Source organism: Macaca mulatta, chromosome 3 (assembly GCF_049350105.2).
Source record: "Macaca mulatta isolate MMU2019108-1 chromosome 3, T2T-MMU8v2.0, whole genome shotgun sequence".
In the NCBI taxonomy this organism is placed as follows: Eukaryota; Metazoa; Chordata; class Mammalia; order Primates; family Cercopithecidae; genus Macaca; species Macaca mulatta.
Genome location: NC_133408.1, coordinates 1702809 through 1721790, shown reverse-complemented (window position 1 = coordinate 1721790; position 18982 = coordinate 1702809). Strand labels below are relative to the sequence as shown.

At 52.2% G+C, this 18982-nt stretch overlaps 1 protein-coding gene across 22 annotated transcripts in view; it reads left to right on the top strand.

Annotated features, from left to right (window-relative positions):
- Window positions 1-18982, top strand: part of PCBP3 (poly(rC) binding protein 3) — a 286185-nt gene that overhangs the window by 193723 nt on the left and 73480 nt on the right. The gene's annotated exons all lie outside the window — the stretch shown is intronic.

Sequence of the window (18982 nt, the reverse complement as noted above, 5' to 3'; positions counted from 1 at the left end):
TCATAAAAGAAATAAAAGAACTTTAGGGCTGAGTGATTATGAAGCAGTATATGTCTAAATAGCACGACACAGCTAAAGCAGTGCTTAGAAGGACATTTATAGCTATAAACACATGTGTTAAGAAACATGAAAAATTAACTCAAGAGGCGGAAAAAAGAGCAAGGGAGAAAGCCCAAGGATCCATAAGGCAGGAAATAATAAAGGAAAGGGCAGAAATCCATGAAATAGAGAGCACAGAAAAACACAGAGAAAATTAACAGCCCTAAAAGCTGTTTTGTGTTTTAGAGTCAATAGTTAGATCTCTGGTTAAAGAAAGTGGAAAGGGCTGGGCACTGTGGCTCACGCCTGTAATCTCAACAGTTTGGGAGGCCGAGATGGGCAGATCAAGAGGTCAGGAATTCGAGACCAGCCTGGCCAACATGGTGAAACCCTGTCTCTACTAAAATACAAAAATTAGCTGGGCGTGGTGGTGCATGCCTGTAATCCCAGCTACTCGGGAGGCTGAGGCAGGAGAATTGCTTGAACCCAGGAGGAGGAGGTTGTAGTGAGCCAAGATTGTGCCATTGCACTCCAGCCTGGGCCATGGAGTGAGACCCCATCTAAAAAAAGAATAAGAAAGAAAGTGGAGGGGTGATACTGGTGACAATTAATGGAACAGAATATAGGAAGGAGTGAATGAATGAATAAATAAAAATAAATGTAGATGGATGGGTGGATGGATGGATGGATGGATAGATAGATAGATAGATAGATAGATAGATAGATAGAGAAAGAAATAACCATAGATACAGCCAAGAAGAAAAGTTAGAGTACTGTGGGAAACCATATGCGAACACATTTGAAAACGTAGGTGAAAAGAAACTACCATCAGAGTGAACAGGCAACCTACAGAATGGGAGAAACTTTGCAATCTACTCATCTGACAAAGGGCTAATAACCAGAATCTACAAAGAACTCAAACAATACAAGAAAAAAACCAAATAACCCCATCAAAAAATGGGCAAAGGATATGAACAAACACTTCTCAAAAGAAGACATTTATGCAGTGCACAGACACATGAAAAAATGCTCATCATCAGTGGCCATCAGAGAAATGCAAATCAAAACCACAGTGAGATACCGTCTCACACCAGTTAGAATGGCGATCATTAAAAAGTCAGGAAACAACAGGTGCTGGAGAGAGGATGTGGAGAAATAGGAACATTTTTACACTGTTGGTAGAACTGTAAGCTAGTTCACCCATTGTGGAAGACAGTGTGGTGATTCCTCAAGGATCTAGAACTAGAAATACCATTTGACCCAGCCATCCCATTACTGGGTATATAAACAAAGGATTATAAATCATGCTGCTATAAAGACACATGCACACATATGTTTATTGCGGCACTGTTTGCAATAGCAAATACTTGGAACCAACCCAAATGTCCATCAATGACAGACTGGATTAAGAAAATGTGGCACATATACACCATGGAATACTATGCAGCCATAAAAAAGGATGAGTTCATGTCCTTTGTAGGGACATGGATGAAGCTGGAAACCATCATTCTCAGCAAACTATCGCAAGGACAGAAAACCAAACATGGCATGTTCTCATAGGTGGGAGTTGAACAATGAGAACACTTGAACATAGGGTGGGGAACATCACATACCGAGGCCTGTTGTGGGGTCGGGGGCTGGGGTGACAGATAGCACTGGGAGATATACCTAGTGTAAATGACGAGTTAATGGGTGCAGCAAACCAACATGGCACATGGATGCATATGTAACAAACCTGCACGTTGTATACATGTACCCTAGAACTTAAAGTATAATAAAAAATTAATAAATCAAAAAGAAAACACTAATCTATCTCACTAGGAACAAAATACTACTTATCAATAAATTATCACTAAGTATAAAAAAAAGAAAATGTAGGTGAAACTGATAACTTCCTGGGAAAATAGGAAGTGCAAAAATAGACTTGAGAAGAAATAGAGAACTTGGATAAGCCAACAATACTAAAGAAATTTAAGTGACAATCAAAGATTTCCATTCAAAAAAAGTTCTCAGACACATTTTTGTGGATGAATTATACCTAACTTGAAGGAACACTTGATTTCTAACTTACACAGATTGTTTCAGAAAATAGATAATAATTCTCCCCAGTCCTGAGGCTGAAAGAAGAGAGGCTGGTCCACAGGTATGAAGTTACGGTTAGACAGGAGTAAATTCTGGTGTTCTGTTAACAATAGGGTGACTATAGCTAATAATAATGTGTCTGTCCAGATAGCTGGAAGGCAGGATTTTGAATGTTATCACAAAATCATAAATGTTTACAGTGATGGATATGCTAATTTCCCTGGTTTGATCATTATATAACGTATACATGTATTGAAACATTATACTGTATCCTATAAATATATACAACTTCTTTTTTTTTTTTTTTTTGAGACGGAGTCTCACTCTGTCCCCCAGGCTGGAGTGCAGTGGCCGGATCTCAGCTCACTGCAAGCTCCGCCTCCCGGGTTTACACCATTCTCCTGCCTCAGCCTCCCGAGTAGCTGGACTACAGGCGCCCGCCACCGCGCCCGGCTAATTTTTTCTATTTTTAGTAGAGACGGGGTTTCACTGTGGTCTCGATCTCCTGACCTTGTGATACGCCCGCCTCGGCCTCCCAAAGTGCTGGGATTACAGGCGTGAGCCACCGTGCCCGGCCATATGTACAACTATTATGCGTCAATTATAAATAAAGCTTAAAAAAATCTGATGACTTCAAAGGTCGAGTAAGGGGCCATGAGGCAAGGAATGTGGCCTGGAAAAGACAAGGGAAAATTTCCCCAAAGCCTTCAGAAGGAACACAGCCCCGCAGCCACCCTGACTTTTGTTCAGAGGGAACACAGCCCTGCAGACACCCTTACTTGTCTAGTGAGATCTGATTCAGACCTCTGACTTCCAGAAATAGAAGATAATAAATTTGTGATGTAATTTGTAACATCAGCAATAGGAAACTAATACTGTAACTTTTATAGAAAAATGGGTGAAGGATCTGAAAGACAGTTTACAGAAGAAGTACAAAAGGCTGGTGAAGATATGTGCAAACTCACTTCTTGTCCAAGAGATGCAGAGTGACATGGCATGTACCCTTCCCACGGCTGAGACCAGCAGGAGCGGGTGATGAATTTGCACCCGGCATTGGGAGCAGATGCAGAAAGTGCACGTGCCGCTGTCCAGAGGGGGTGGCCTGGCATGTCTTCTCCGGAGCCTGGGACTGGGGAGTCCGTGGGGCGTGTGACCTGGTGTGCTGTCCTGCATCTCTGTGGTGACAAAATCTCCACAGGTTCCTGGAGACAGATGCACACAGCATCTCCTTGTGCTCTGTGGGTGTCGGGGTGGGAGGTGACCTCAGTGCCCTTGCCTATAAGAGTGAAAATATGGCTGTGGCAGAAGTCAAATGCCATGGACTGGATGTGCCAATGGCCCTTAAAGGCAGGGCTGGCGTTACTGGTGGAGGGTGTCCAGGTTCTTGGTGTTTTGAAAAAATAATTGGACAAAACACACAAACAAAGCAAGGAAAAAATCAGTGACAGCAGAGATTTACTGAAAACGAGAGCACAGTCCACAGGGTGGGAGCAGCCTGAGCAAGCAGCTCACAGGCCCCAGTGACAGAATTTTCTGGGGTTTCAATACCCTCTACAGGTTTCCGTTGGTTGCTTGGTGTACACCCCCGTGTGAATGGAGAGGGTGTTCTTGTCCTGGCTGAAGTGTTTGCATTTGATTTAGTTCTAGGAAGTCCTTAGGTTTCTTCCCTGCAGGCCCTGTTCTCCTGCCTCACTGGGTTAAAAAGCTAAGAAACATGAGTGGTGTTAAAACCATTCTGCCTGTGTGAGTACAGATGCATGCATAGGAAATTAAATACACATATACTTTGCAAGAGCATATGTGAGTAAGAGTCAGGCACTCGGTGTTTTAGAATGGGCTCCTGCGTGGTGGCAGTGGCAAGTGGTGGTGATAAGGGCTGGTGAGAATGAAAAGGAGTCAATGATACGGTTCAGGAGCCGCTCCCAGGAAGCAGTGGTGCCGACGTGTCATAAACTGTAGGATGAACTCCGCATCTCAGCCTCTGTGCTTGAGGCTAGGAAGAGAAAAGATTTCCAAAAAGGTAAGGGTGGAGAAAAAAAAAAAAAAAAAAGCAAAGAAACACAAAGAGCAGCATCCTTTTGAAGTTGGGCCTGGGAGAGAGATGGAAGGGGTGGGATGAGGCCTCCCCGTTTCACAGCTCAGGAACCTGGGCCCTGAGAGGCTGAGCGGTTTGTTCCATGCAAGGGCCAGTCTGGACTTGCAGGCTCAAATACGACTCCTCATGCCCTGCAGTGTGTGTCAGCTGCCACAGATGCTTTTTTAAAATTTATTTTGTTTTATTTTTAGTTGTGGTAAAATGTACCTAACATAGAATTTTCCATCTTAACTATTTTTTAGCACACACTTCAGGGATATGCTGGGATTATATGGCATTTGTCTGTTTGTAACTGGCTTATTTCTTTTAGCCTAATGTCTTCAGGGTTCATCTACACTGTGGCATGTGTGAGAATGTCCTTCCTTTTGAAAGCTGATCGATATCCCATTGTATGTAAAGACCACAGCCATCAATGGACAGGAGGGCTTCACCCACTTGGCTGTTAGGAGCAGTGCCCTTGTGTGTGCCTATCTTAAGTATTTTATTCTTTGTGATGCTATTGTAAATAGAATTGTTTTCTTAATTTCTGTTTTGAATTGTTCACCTTGAGTAGAAGATGCTCTTTGATGAGACTGAAATGAAGCTGAGTGTGGGCTGTGGGTGGAGCAAGCACTCTGAGCCTCTGCCCCGCGGAATGCAGTGGTCTGAGAAGTGAGTAGCAGGAGTGTTGGAGGCAATGGCAACTTACAATCTCTCCTGCCTGAGTTCACGGCAGGCTGAAACCCAGAAGCTGGCAGAAAGCTGGCAGGGAGCTCCAGGAGGAGCCTCTGGGAACAGCTCAAAGAGCAGGAAAGGGGTCCCCGATGCCCAGGGAAGTGGGTGCATGCCCTGGATTTCAGTCTCCTCTCTGTTCTCTCACATCTAGACCCTAGGCAGCCTTACAGCAACAATAGTGGTGCCAGGAATGGTCAAGGGGGTCCACAGGGGCCCCCAGGCTCTACCATGGAGGGAGGGAGCCTTCCTCTCCAAGTCTGGCAGTGATGCCCAAGTGGCACGATCCCCTAGTGCCTTCTCTCTCTCTCTGCGCTTTCCCACAGCTGATCCCAGAGGAGTGTGCCTGGGAAGTGAGTTCAGAAGGCTGGAGCTTCCCGACTGTAGGAGGGAAAAGAGGAATCCTGGGAGATTCAGGGAGGCACAGGGAGGCCAGCACAGACGCAGGCTCGGGAAACCCACAGAGAAGGCTGGGCAGTCGCCCACACTCACCCCCAGCTTCACATACACGCATCCGCCCCCAAACAGCCCATCACAGACCTTGAGAACCATGCCATGAGGTAAACTGCTGCCCAGTTCCCAGACCCCACCAGCACAGGGGGGCATGCATGGAAGGCCTAGATAGCCCTGCAAAGACTGAAACAACCAACGTGGGAACCGCACACAGAGCCCCTTAGAGTTGAAGCCTGAACCCAGCCAGGCTGGTTGCCTCCTACATCTGAGATATAAATTCTCTCTATGGGATTTAAATGAGACCCAGGGCTGCCTCCGTACCCCGCCACCCTAGGTCCGTGCTGCAGGCCACGCACTGTGTGGGATCAGGCCCACATGTCTGTCTGCCTTCTGCCCGGGATCCAAGTGCTCGAGCGCTGGACCCCACACAGGCACAGAACACGCCACAGAAGTGACAGGTGGGTGGAACTCAGGGAGACAGAAAACCTCCTGCCAGGGAACATGCTCGGCTTGTAGTGAGAACTAAATTCTGACCTTTTTCCTCTCTTGCCCAAATTCCTATCTAAGGAGCCTGGGGAGTCACACCCTACAAACCGTAACGTCTCATGAGATGGGTTTTATTTAACCCAATATAACGTGGTTTTTCAGTCTGACTGTGGCTTCATATCACATGACAGATAAAGTAGGAAATAGAAATATTTTACCCCAAAATATGTTTATTTGACATATTTTGAAATGGGCCTCCAGAACCATCTTTTATGGGAGAAAGTTTGCATCTGTAAAGAACCTGTATTAACATAACTGGATCTTTCCCCTTCCAGACCCTCCCAATCCTGAGGAGACTGTGGCTGAGAGTCTAGTGCCTCGTAAAGGTCTGAATAGGAAACATTTGTCATGTAATCGTCTAAGGGAGGACACCTGTGAGATTTCATCCATATAACAAGGACCTTGGTCTCCATAGCCCTTACCTTAACCCAGACACTCCTTTCTATTGATTCCAGGCCTTCAGATAGTAACTTAACTCATTGAACCAAGTGCCCATCAGAACATCTTTTATTTCATCTGATATAGCCTGGATATTGGCCCTACCCACATCTCACATGGAAATGTGATCCCCAGTGTCGGAGGTGGGTCTGGTGGGAGGTGTTTGGGTTTGGTTGTAGAGCATGACTACCCAGACCGCTTAGATAGGAATATAGGCAAGATAAAAAAATCAGAATTGAGTCCTCCGGAGGCACCTCTCCAGAAGCCGAGCAGATGCCAGTGCCGAGCCTCCTGTGTGGCCTGCAGAACCTCAGCCAGCTGAACCTCTCTTCTTTATAAACTACCCAGCCTCAGGCCTTCCTTCATAACAACGCAAGAACAGCCTAATACACCACCTATAACCCCCCGCCCTTGAGCTGTCCTGCCTTTCTGGACCTCAAACCAGTGCACACCTCACTGTATCTCCCTAAACCATACAAAACCACACTGCCGCCCAACCACACTGGCCACAGGTTTTAGGTTCTCCTGAGGTGTGCCTTGGCCATGGTCACTCACTTTTGGCTCAGAGTAAGTCTCTTCAAATGTTATTTTGCAGAGTTTGGCTCTTCTTGTTGACAGGAGCCAGCACCTACCAGTGACCAGAAAGCCTCAAGCCCTAATGCTGGCTTCTCTGCCACTCTTGGATCCATGAGCCCTGGAAGGGGACAGGGAGACAGGGCTGCCCCCCAGGGCCTTGCTCTCCAGTGTTGACGGAGGTGTCGTGTGGGAGAGGCTCACGGAGGGCAGGGATGTGGGCTCCCCCATTCCCACACCCTTCCCGCTGCCACGCTCCTCAGACCCACCCTGCACTCCCCCACCCTGCACTCCCCCACCCTGCACTCCCCCACCCTGCACTCCCTCACCCTGCACTCCCCCACCCTGCACTCCCCCACCCTGCACTCCCCCACCCTGCACTCCTGCCTTGCGGGCCATGCCCCAGGGAGCCTCATGGACGTCCCTCCCCTCCCTCCGGTCTCTGACCTGTCAACCAAAATGGGACTGTGGCAGATCTTAATCTGCCCAGAGGTTTATTTTGCCAGGGTTGAGGACTCGCCTGGGAAAGAGAGACAGAAGTTACTGTAGGACCTGTGGCCTGGGCTTTTTCCGAGGAGACTTTTAAGACTTCCGTGTTTGAAGGGGAACGAGCTGGCGGGAGGCGGTAGAGGACCTGTCATGTACGCACGGTCTCTCCATGAGTCTGCATTTCTCCTAAGGTGAAGTAAACCTGCAGCAGAGGAAGACATGCGTGTGCCTTGGGCGGGCGGAGGAGGGACGGCTTCTGGTCTTGTCTGAGTCCTGTACCTGTGAAGATAAGCTGTTTATTGACACTGTCAGGGTGAGATTCAGCAGGACACTGCCTTAGGGCACAGACTGGGGCCCAGAGGGCATTTCCTTGTGGGCAGCTGCTGAGGTAGGCCCCCGGGGAGACTTGCAGCCTTCTATCTGCAGCTGTCTGCTTAGGACCAAAAGGAAGGCCACCTTTGCGTGACTCTGTTCCCAAACTGAACTCTTCGTCATAGTGGGTTTGGGGTCCTGAGATTTTATTTTCCTTCCACAGTTCCCAGGGCCCCCTTCAGTGAGGTCTTCCTGATGGATGCCAATATAGTCTGGCTATGTCCCCACCCAAATCTCATCTTGAATTGTAGCTCCCACAATTCCTACAAGTCATGGGAGGGACTCAGTGGGAGGTAAGTGAATCATGGGGGCGAGTCTTTCCCATGCTGCTGTCGTGATAGTGAGTAAGTCTCACGAGATCTGATGGTTTTCTAAAGCATAGTTCCTCTGCACGTGCCCTCTGTTGCCGGCCGCCGTGTAAGATGTCCCTTTGCTCTTCCTGCATCTTCCACCATGATCGTGAGGCCTCCCCAACCATGTGGAACTGTGAGTCCACGAAACCTCCTTCCTTTATAAATTATAGTCTCGGGTATGTCTGTATCAGCAGCATGAGAACAGATGAACACACACGCCATTTGAAACCTCAGTCCAGCCTTGTCTGCTACCACCAACTCCTGCTGCTTGTCCGCTCCTTTGTTGGTGTCGCCGTCCTTGGGATGTGAGCTCTGTGTGAACACCCGGTGCTGCACTGCAGTATCAGTAGGTGCCCGACCAGGAGCAGCCGGGCCGGGAGGGGCTGTGTAGCAGAGGTGGCCAGCGAGTCAGCCGGGCCGGGAGGGGCTGTGTAGCAGAGGTGGCCGGCGAGTCAGCCGGGCCGGGAGGGGCTGTGTAGCAGAGGTGGCCGGCGAGTCAGCCGGGCCGGGAGGGGCTGTGTAGCAGAGGTGGCCAGTGAGTCAGCTGGCCTGGGAGGCGCCGTGCAGCAAAGGTGGCCAGTGAGTCAGCCGGGCCGGGAGGGGCCGTGTAGCAGAGGTGGCCAGTGAGTCAGCCGGGCCGGGAGGGGCTGTGTAGCAGAGGTGGCCGGCGAGTCAGCCGGGCCGGGAGGGGCTGTGTAGCAGAGGTGGCCAGTGAGTCAGCTGGCCTGGGAGGGGCTGTGTAGCAGAGGTGGCCAGTGAGTCAGCTGGCCTGGGAGGGGCCGTGCAGCAAAGGTGGCCAGTGAGTCAGGGTGCAAGGCCACAGAGGGTTCTCTGAGGGGAACTGCATCCTATGGGGTTCCTCTGCATGGCTATGCATCAGAAGTGGGGATGAACCCATTCCACACTCCCCATTTCCTGCTTCAGAGCCCCTGGGGAAGAAAACTCCCAGGTTGCCCAGGAAACTCCACGGTGGCCCTTGGGACCCTGGATAGCTGGCCTTCCACTGGCTGCCAGCCTCACCTTGGTTCCCTGCCTCTGCCCAGGGAAGGCCAGTCCTAAGACACGACATCTCCCCTCTTGGAGAAACCACTAGGCGTGGCCGTCAGTGTGATGGGTGGGTGCCTGGCCCCAGGGCAGGCTCCACACTCCGCTGGGCACCTCCCTCTCCACGGCCTGTTCCAGCACCGAGTGGGCCTTCGGGGATCATGCACCGTGAGCAGCACAGGCCTGGACCCCACATGAAGGCAGTTTGCCTGCCAGGCCTGGTCTCCACACCCGGGTCACAGAGACGCTTCACCTGAGGAAGCAGGGCAGGCGGCCTCTTCCTTCAACACCTTTAACTTCCTTTAAATGGAGAAGGCTGCTCCTGGGGAACATAGAGGGCCACTCTGCTGTCAAACCACAGCAGCTGTGCACTGGAAGGGGCCTCTGGGACCAGCCAGCCCAGGGATGGCCGGTGCCCCCATCCTCCGACAAATGCACCCAGGAGTCAAGCATGGGTGTGTCCTCAGCACCTGGATTGGAAGGTTCTTGCCATCGTGGATGGGGTCTGACCTCCTGGGCTGCTGGTGGGTAACCGAAGGCTCCAGCACGCAGCTTCAGAAAGACCAGAGCCAGACCCAGGTGCCCCTCCAGCCGACAGCCGGGCCGTGGCCTCTGGGCTGCTTCTCCTTCCCATGGCTTCCAAGTCCCAGGGTACATCGGTGCCTTTCTGGGTCCTGGTGGTTTTAGAGAAAAGGAATGAAGCAGCTGTATTCACATACTTGTACTAAATGTGAAATTTCTACCGAAATGGCTCAAACACAGAAGGGCTCCATGGAGAAATGGCAGATTCTGGGTGGGGAAGCACAGATGAGCCTGAGCACGTGACAGCCCCAAGGCAGAAAACCCACCACCCTGGAGGGGCACCGAAGCCCGCCTGAAAGAGCCTCTCATGGCCAACAGCAAAGATCATGTGAGGCTGTGTGACGGTGCAGAGTAAAACAGGCACAGTGGAGATTGCGGGGGAGACGGACAGCCCTTCCTTACGCAGGCGGTTCACGCACACGTGATGCAGCTGTGCCCCTCCAGCCGGCAGTGACCCTCCCCTGAGCGTGGCCCTGGGAGCAAGATTGGTAGAGGAAACAGTGTGGCAAAGAGCAGCCCCTGGCAGCGACCCCCGTGGAGGTGCAGCGCTCGCCCTGGGTGCAGATGACTGTGTTCAGCCTCCACTTGGAGGCTGCTGGCAGTGACCCCTCCAAGCAGGGCCACTCTGTACCTCCCCTAGCTCTTGGCAGCATCGAGCCAGCGGCTCTTCCTGCCCATCCTGGGCCCTGTGGAAGCCCCTGCCCCCCAGTTGCCCTCCTGCCTCTGGGCTGCTCCTTCCCAGCCACACCCTCAGCTCCTCCCTTCACAAGTGCAGTGGCTTGGTGTGCAGCCGCCTCCATGCCTTCTCACCTCTGCCAGCACCCCATCTCAGCTGCTGCCTGGCCAGCTTCCTTCTCCCCACCACACACAGCAGGTGGGAAGGCCGCTCACCCACACCACCCACCTGGGCCTCGCATCTGCTTGCAGCCACCCACCTCCCACCCCACTGGCAACCAGGCCCTGCCTGCCTGTTCTGCTTTGCCTTCCAGCAGGCTGTTTGTGACCACCACAGGCCCACCCACACGAGACTCAACGCTCAGTGTCCAGTCCTCCCCCGGCCACCTGGGGCAACAGCCTGGGCCCTTGCCAGCCTGGGGGCCAGGCCCACCACCCAAGCTTTAGGGCCAGAGCACGCCCTGAGTGACTCTGCCATTGTTCTCCCCATGTGTAACAGGAACGGTAACAGCCCACACCGAGAGCTGCTCAAGATTAAATTAGTCAGCAGTGCCAGATGCAGAGCGAGGGTTGTCTTAATGTGACCGTTGTATCCTCCTCCACTCCGTGTTCGTAAGCTCAGTGCTTGCAGACAGCACCGAGGGCAGAGCCTGCCCGATGGAGAGGAAGGGGCTGGACAGCGCCTGGGCCTGCTTCTCGCCCTGCGCTTCAGCTTGTGCCTCCTTTGGCCCCAAAATTATAAGTACAGACTACAAGGAAATAAGAGAGAGACAGAATGGGCTCTACCCAAAGGTCATGATTTTAGTCCGTTTCTGCTGCTAGAACAAGATGCCCAGTGTTGGGTATCTTTATAAACGGAATCAATGTATGGCTCACCGTTACGGAGGCTGGCAATCCAGGATCAAGACTCTAGCAGGTTTCACGCCTGGGAAGGGTTGGCCTGTCTGAGACAGCACCTTGAACGCTACTTCCCCTGGAGGTCACAAATGCTGTCTCCCCATGGTGGACGGGATATAAGGGCAAAAAGAACCCTGCTAGTTTTCTTGAGCCTTTTTATGAGGCACTGATCCATTTCTGAGAGCGGAGTCTCGTGGCCTAATCACCTGCTGATACCATTGCACTGGGTCTTAAGTTTCAACATAGGAATTGGGGCGGGGGGACACATACATTTAAATCATAGCAGCAGTCATTAAATTCTTAGTTAATGTAACAATTCAGAATACCTGGAATTGTCAGTCATTGCAGATTAGTTGTGTTCTGATGCATAAAAACGCACAAAATGGAATACTGTGGGGAATCTGCTCCCTTTTATGCAGACTTCAATACATTAGCATAGAAAAATATTTCATATATAATAGTAAGCAAGAAAAACAAACATGGTTGGTTACTATTTTTGCTAAAAAGATATAAAAACACAGGCCTACCAGACCGAAGTCTGAATAGGCAGACAAGATAACACTTATCAGTGGTGATCCTTCTGGGTAATGATCAGTGACAGGTATTTCTTTTGCATGTGCACATATTCTATTTTTTTCTGTATGAACCTCCGATACTCGTTATTTTAGGTTCTTTCTTTAATAAGCAATCGGCTGACTTTGCTTGGTCAGTAAGACCTGCAGGACTCCACACACTCTCTCTGTGCCTCGTCTGGCATCAGAAGGCTGCAAGCACATTGCCTGGGCCCCAGCAGGAGCCAGCTCAGCCTGTCCCCGACGAAACCGGGCCCTCTTCACAGCCCAGTGGCTTCTCTTTGCATTCACGTTTCACCTCTGCCCGTTGTGTGTGCTTTTCTCATTACCACCCGAGTCTTGTGTAACATGGTGGGATCAAGGTAAGAAGCCCATAACAGAACAGAGGGGGACTTTCTCCTGCTCCATGGCAGGAGTGCCCAGTTCGATGGGTGGAGCAGGGTGCATCCTGCACCTCCTCTCTTAGCTCCGAGTGCCTGGGCTGTGGGGTCCTGGGCCAGGCCTTTCCACCCCACCCGCCCGGGGCACAGCTGGCGTCAGGACCACACTTGAGGCTGCAACTTGTCCGCTCCGCTTCGCATGGGTCTTGCTTGTGGGACAGACCTAGAATATCTCAGTCACAACAAAGAGGAAAACAGGGAAAGGAGGGAATTTCCAGTTTATGCTGTTTCAGGTACCTCCTCCTGGTGAGGAATAGCCTCATCCTGCAGTTCATGAGGACCTGCAAGAGCGTCGCCAGCCAAGCCCAGGTCAGCCCCGCTGTCTGGGTAGGGGCCTGCTTTATGCCTACGCCGCCCATGGCAGACCAGCAGCAGCAGCAGCAAAAGCTCATGTCTTAGGAGCTGTGTTGGGATTAATGTTGGGCCCTGGGGTTTCTGCCCCCACCCACCCCTTCCTATTCCTGGGGCTTAGCTGCTGCGGCCGTGTGTCCTGCAGGCTTGCCGGGCTGTTGAGTCGCCCCTGTGGGGGGAAGAGGGTATTGAAATGACAGCGCATGAGCGCTGGGTGCACCCTCCAAGGGCATGAGGGGAGCTGGGCAAAAAGTGGGTCACATGTGCCTGGTCCATGTCACGTGGCTCCCGCCCGAGGCCAGTGGGGTGAGCAGCCTCCCTCAGTGGAGAGCGAAGCACCACTCTCATTTTTCTCCGTTAGCATCTCATCCTGTCTAAACGGGGAGAGTAGCCATCTGTCCGATACCCGCATCAAACCTGATTGTTCCCAGCCTCACAGAGCTGCTTTGTTCCGAGGTAAGGGATTGAGGGCCCTGGGTGAGTGGTCCGTGGCAGGACGGTTGGCTGAGACTGGCTTCGAGGGGAGCCCCAGGCGGCGTGGCGGGCAGAGTCCGTGCTTGGTCGACTGTCGGGAAAATGCCTAGAGGAACCGCATAGCCATGCACAATGCGTTACGATGAAAAAGCGGAAACTGTGTTACATGTATAGCCCGCTTGGGTGATGAGGTTCCCGTCAGGCCTGCTGTTCCACTAACAGGGTTCCTTCCAAGGACCCATAGCAAGTGTTAATGTTCTTTACTAGTCCAGTGTTATTATTTATAGAAACATAAACGTGGTTTTACGGATGTTTGTCCATCAGAGATCCTGGATATGGTGTGGGAGTGTAACTCTCACCTGCGCAAACACTGGTCACCCTCATGGGGCCAGACTTTTCAGTCTCATGAGTGCCTTCAATCCCTGCTTCTGGGGGTGAATGCTGGCCTCGAAGTGAACAGGTGAGCGCATCCTAGCCACTGGCGTGGGGCACCGTGAAGTCCAGCATCGGAGTGAGGCGGGATCATGGGTGCTGCCGATGGATGGAGAGCATGCACTTTTGCAGCTTGGTGCTTACAATGGGGAAGAACACGATTCTCTTAACCTCGGGAAGGCCAGTGAGCAGGATTCCTTTGTGGTGGAGCCATCAGGGAATACATAATACTTTAAAATGTTTAGAAAACAATGCTGAGTTTTGCAGTTCATAAATCACAACAAAATTTTTTAGTTTCGCCTATTGTAAATGAACTAAAGTGTTCCCTTAGCTCAGGATCTTTCTGGCGAACGTATTTTGGCAGTTGTGAGTACAATAGAGAGGGTTTGCAATGTCTGTATGGTGTGCCGACCATCGCTGCCATGTTTAGACACATTTCCTGCTCCTGCGTGCGTTTGCTGGGAAAAGCGTTCCCGGAAATAGCTTGCCAGAGCCAAAGTCATAATGGAGTTTGATTTGAGTGTGTCCTATCATGGAAATGGTTTTTCCTTTCAGAGCTAAATATTTTAAATTTGTGTTTTAACTGGCTTTCCAGGCAAGTGGGTCTGTGACCAAGTTCATAGAAATAAATATAAACACTTTAGATTTTTAAATTATTCTACATTTTAGTTGTATGGAATAGCAGTTGTACCCCTGATAACAAAAAGAAGCTTTTCTCTGTGTGAAAGTAATGCCCTTTGAAAACATTCTGCATTTAGGCTAATACCGAGTTCCCCCCAACTACAGCCTTCAAACGGATCTCATGTAACATTTCTGAAGGGCTGTTTCTTACCAATGCCAATCTTGAGGGAGGGAGTTTTTCTCTCGTTTCTTTAAGATGGGGTAGAAGAATGTAATGTTTCATTTTATAAATGCTTCTTTTATGGTTGGGGAAAGTCTCGCTTACTTTGATGCAGTTTTTAACATTATCTCCATTTTTCTGCTCCACCTGACATATGTCCCAAAACTTGGTTTAATGGGAGCAATTAGTCATCGTATGTGGTCACAAGACAGGGAGATGCTGCTGTAATGAGCATGTCTGCTCATGTTAAAAATATTACAAAACCGTAGCCCACCCCCAGTAGCCTTTAGGGGAGAATGCGTACTGCTATCTCCAGGAACAAAGACTGCCGGTGCTACTGGATGGATTTTCCCTCGCTTCTATCCGTGGAAGATGCTGCTGTTTCTGCAGAAATAATGAAATGGAACGGTGCAGAAGCAACAAGCTGATGTCCCCTTTGTGCTTCTCGGAAGAACCTCCATGCCTCCCGTCCCATCCGCCACTGAGTATCCCATGCAGTGTCCTCTGGCACCAGGCAGGGGCTGGCGTTCTCCCTCACACTGGCCTCATCGCTTGGGTCCTGACTCCTTTGGGAACTGAAAGGGCTGCTCGGTGGAGCGGGGTTTGAGGGTGGTCTTCCACAAGGCCCTGCAGACGCCACACGGCCTGCTCCACGTGCGGGGTGTGTGTTGTCACCAGAACTGTGGGCTCTGCTCAGAAAGCGGGGGCTCGTGCCGCTTCTGCATGACCAGGACCTCAGTGGGGCAGGCAGCTGTCCCGCAGAGGCCTCAGGCAAGCTCGGGGTGTGCACCCGCCACAGCCAGAGCCTCCCAAAGAGACACTTTCACCCCAGCGGAGGCGACTGAAGGGACTCAGAGCCACAGGCCGGATGCTGTGACAGGGTCTCCAGGACCCCTGCATGGACAGGACCATCTGTGGGCAGAGCCAGCAGGCCTGGCCTGTCCTGCCACACTCCAGCCAGCAGCGTAGCAGTGGGCTTCCTTCTCCAAGCATGGGCTGCGGTGTTTCAGTGAAATAGGACAGTCAGTGACTTTCCACGTGTGACCCCTGGACCCCCTTTGCCATCACCTGAGAACCTTCTGGACCTTCTGGATCTGTAAATTCTCAGCTTTCCTCCCCACCGGGCTACGTCAGGAGCACTGAGGTAGGGCCCAGCTGAGTGTCCACACCTTGCACCCAGGGCCAGGGGCGCAGCCTGTGCTGTTCGGTGAGCCATCAGGTCAGATACAAGCCAGACGGACCTGTGGCCCAGTGACAGGAGTTCCATGTACACTTGGCCAGGTGCACAGGCCAGGGTTCTTCTAGCATGGAAATGACACAGGGCCTGCCCCATCTGCCTCGTTGCCGAGCACAAGAGAGACTCATGGACAGTGAAAGGAGAAGGGGCTGTGGAGAGAATGTGGTCCTGCTCACTCATGGTCAAGGTTAGCAGGAACCCAAGACAGAGGCTGGGTGGGAGGGACATTGTGGCAGAGGCTGTGGGGCCTCCAGGGGCTCAGGAGAAATGAAGGGTCTGTGTCTCTGGGGCAGGAACCAGCCACAGACGGCCTTAGGGGAGGAGAGGACCTGGCTGGGGAGGGGTCTAGTGGGGGGTGGGAGTGGCTGGGGGCAGTCCCAGAGAGGCTGAGGTGTTCAGGCTGGCCCCAGACGCACACAACCGTGGAGTCTGTTCAGAAGCCAGCTCCTCACACCCTCTCCCCTGCCAGAGGCTCCAGCACCCCCTCCCCCTTCCTCTCCCCTCCCCTTCCTGTGGTCATCCTGCCCACCCCACCCCCCTCTGTGTGTCACCCTCACGGAGATGCGTGTACCAGGGCAGAGGTCGGGGACAGTTGTCAGAAGGACACAGGAAAGAAGGGAACAGGAATCCCATAACAGAACATTATCAGGCAGGAGTGAGTAATTAACACAGGCAGGACTGGAAGCTGGTTTTGTTTTGTTTTGTTTTGTTTTGCTTAAATAACAGTGGTATTTAAATTACTTGGCATGGGCAGACTATTCAGTGAAAGACGTCGGGTCACTGAGGTATCTATTCAAAAACACGGTTTAGTACTCTGCCACACACCGAACGCAACGCCACAGCGGCCATAGAAACGTGTGTTTAACGTGGTCTTTTGGTGAGGCATCCTAAGCAGAGCAGGCGTGGAAGGGAAGGTGGCCACGGAACGGAAAGCTGGCACGCAACCGCCGCTGCGCCAGATCTGAGGCAGGGCCAGCCTGCGGGAGCAGCAACATTGCTTGCAGGACAGCGATGGAGCCCCCACAAATCTGGGAAAGCAGCAACCACCTAGAAATGAACGTACAGCTGCTAAGAAACACAGAATACGGATGACCCGAGAGACTTCCCGAATGTAGTCACTGGCACACAGGACCTGGCGCAGGTGTGTGGGCAGGATGGGTCGTGACAGGGTCCCTGGCGCACCTGCTGCCGGCATTCACCGCGCGCAGAGGGTGCGGGCCATGGGGGTTATAAATGCAAATATCCTTCCACCAGCCAGTTCTCCTTCCAGGAATCTGCCACCTGACCCTTGCGTTGTGCACAGACATGCTCCGGGTGCTTGCGACCTGATTGTTTATCCGAGAGAGAGAAGTGAAACCTCCAGGCTCACTGTGAGCTGCAGGAGCTCTGGGTGCTGTGCCCATCGTGGAGATGGACAGCTGTCTGTCATGAACACAGGACAGCAAGTCCAGCTGCGGCCACAGGAGACTCGCCCTCCTGGACGCAGCGTCTTCCTTCCTCAGCCCCACACTGGAAGTGGCCAGTGCCATCCACAGCAGAAGGGGCCAGCAGGGACCAGGCTCACGCCGTGGAATTCTGCTCTGTGGTAAGAGGAAGAGCGATAGTTAGAGCCTAGCCCTGTCGCACACACAGCATGGATGAGTCTCAAAAATGTTACTTTGAGTCAAAGAAGCTGGACACAAAAAGGTGCAAGCCAGATGGTGCTGAAGAGGCCGCAGGAGGCCGGCAGCCAGGGGGTCTGGCACCTCACTCGGGGGCGCAGCGGCCCCGTCCGGAATTAGTGGCCACACGGTAAGTGCCGAGTGGACATCAAGACGTCACTTCAGACTCCTGCGCTTCACTGCCTGTCAGTTATGCCTGGGTTTTGAAATCAAGTCACAGAACACCTGGCATGTGGTGTTTACGCAGAACAAAGCGGGTGCCTCGGAGGAGAGAGCCCGGGCACAGGGGCTTCTCCCGGTGTGGGCGCCCAGGCTTGCTGGGTCCCTTCCTCTGTCTGCACGGTTGTCAGAGCCCCAGGGTCCTGCCTGCCCGGCTGCAGGGAGGCGGCCCACACCCTGCTCTGCCCCGCCCCGCCGAATCTCAGCCTGCGCAGCTTTGTTGGTGTTTGTGTTGACTTATTTGTTCTTTTTTTTTTTTTTTTTTAAATAAAGGATTCCAATGCTGTTACAGTCAAATCTTTTAAAAGCCACAGGTCTGGGTGACCTACAAATGTGTGTGTCTGACTTTCTGCAGTTTAAATCGCCACTGAGCCTTAGGGCGTCTGGCAAGCACATTGAGGAATCCACGCTGGTCTCGGGGTCCCCATGCTTGCCCAGCTCCCTGCATCAGCCTGGGCAGGTCTGGAGGGCATTTCTGCGAGCCTGTCCTTGGGCCCGTCTCCTGGCCAGACTTATAGAAACACTGTCCCCGTCCCCAGTGTACATCCCCCCGTCGCTGGAGACTGCAGCCCACAGCACTGGGAAGAACCCAGGAGGCAGGCATTAGGACGGCATGGCCGAGACAGGAAAGGGAGCCATGGCGGACGTCCTCATCCAAGCCAAGCCAGGGCTTCCTGCCCCTTTGGTACTGACAGGAGCCCCACAGGACGGCGGGGTTGGCTCTGGGCAGCTCGGTGGATACTTCCCTTTTAGGTCCTGCCACAGCAAAGCTCATGAGACTCCCTTCTTCCCACCGGAATTCAGAAGAACAAATTCAACGATTCAGACGCCCCAGCCGGAGGTTTAGTTTATGGATTTTGCCTGTGCAGTATTTGGGGATGTGTTTATGAGTAAAGGTGTGTGTTCTGGCAGGTGGAAACACAGAGCTTGTCTTTCACCCAAGTATCTGTAACTTTCTCCCAACGCAGACACTGAAATACAATTAAAAAAACCAAACCCATTAAACATAAATTAGATGAGGCAGGCTGCTGGGAGGTTGTGGGATTAACAGGCCATCAGCGGATTGAAGCTGCGCACATGACTGGGATGCTGCTGCCGGAGGATTCGGTCTAATCCGGGAGCATCTGGCTAGGCAGCGGGCAGCGTCTGCAGTCGTGGCTGCTTGAAGGTATGAAGGTTGTGGCCTTTGCTTCCCCCCACCAGGCTGTACCCTGGACCCCACCCAGACCCCTTGGACACCCCGGGGTCATCTTCAGCTCCCCCTCCTCTTCCCTCCTTCTTTTCCGCCTGGGCCCCTACTGTGACCCGAGGTCAGCAGAGGACCCTGGCAGGTGGCCGCTCCCTGCGGCTCGACTGTGCAGGTGAGGCTTTGGGTGCCCGCCGCTCCTGCTCCTCTCACCGTCCCC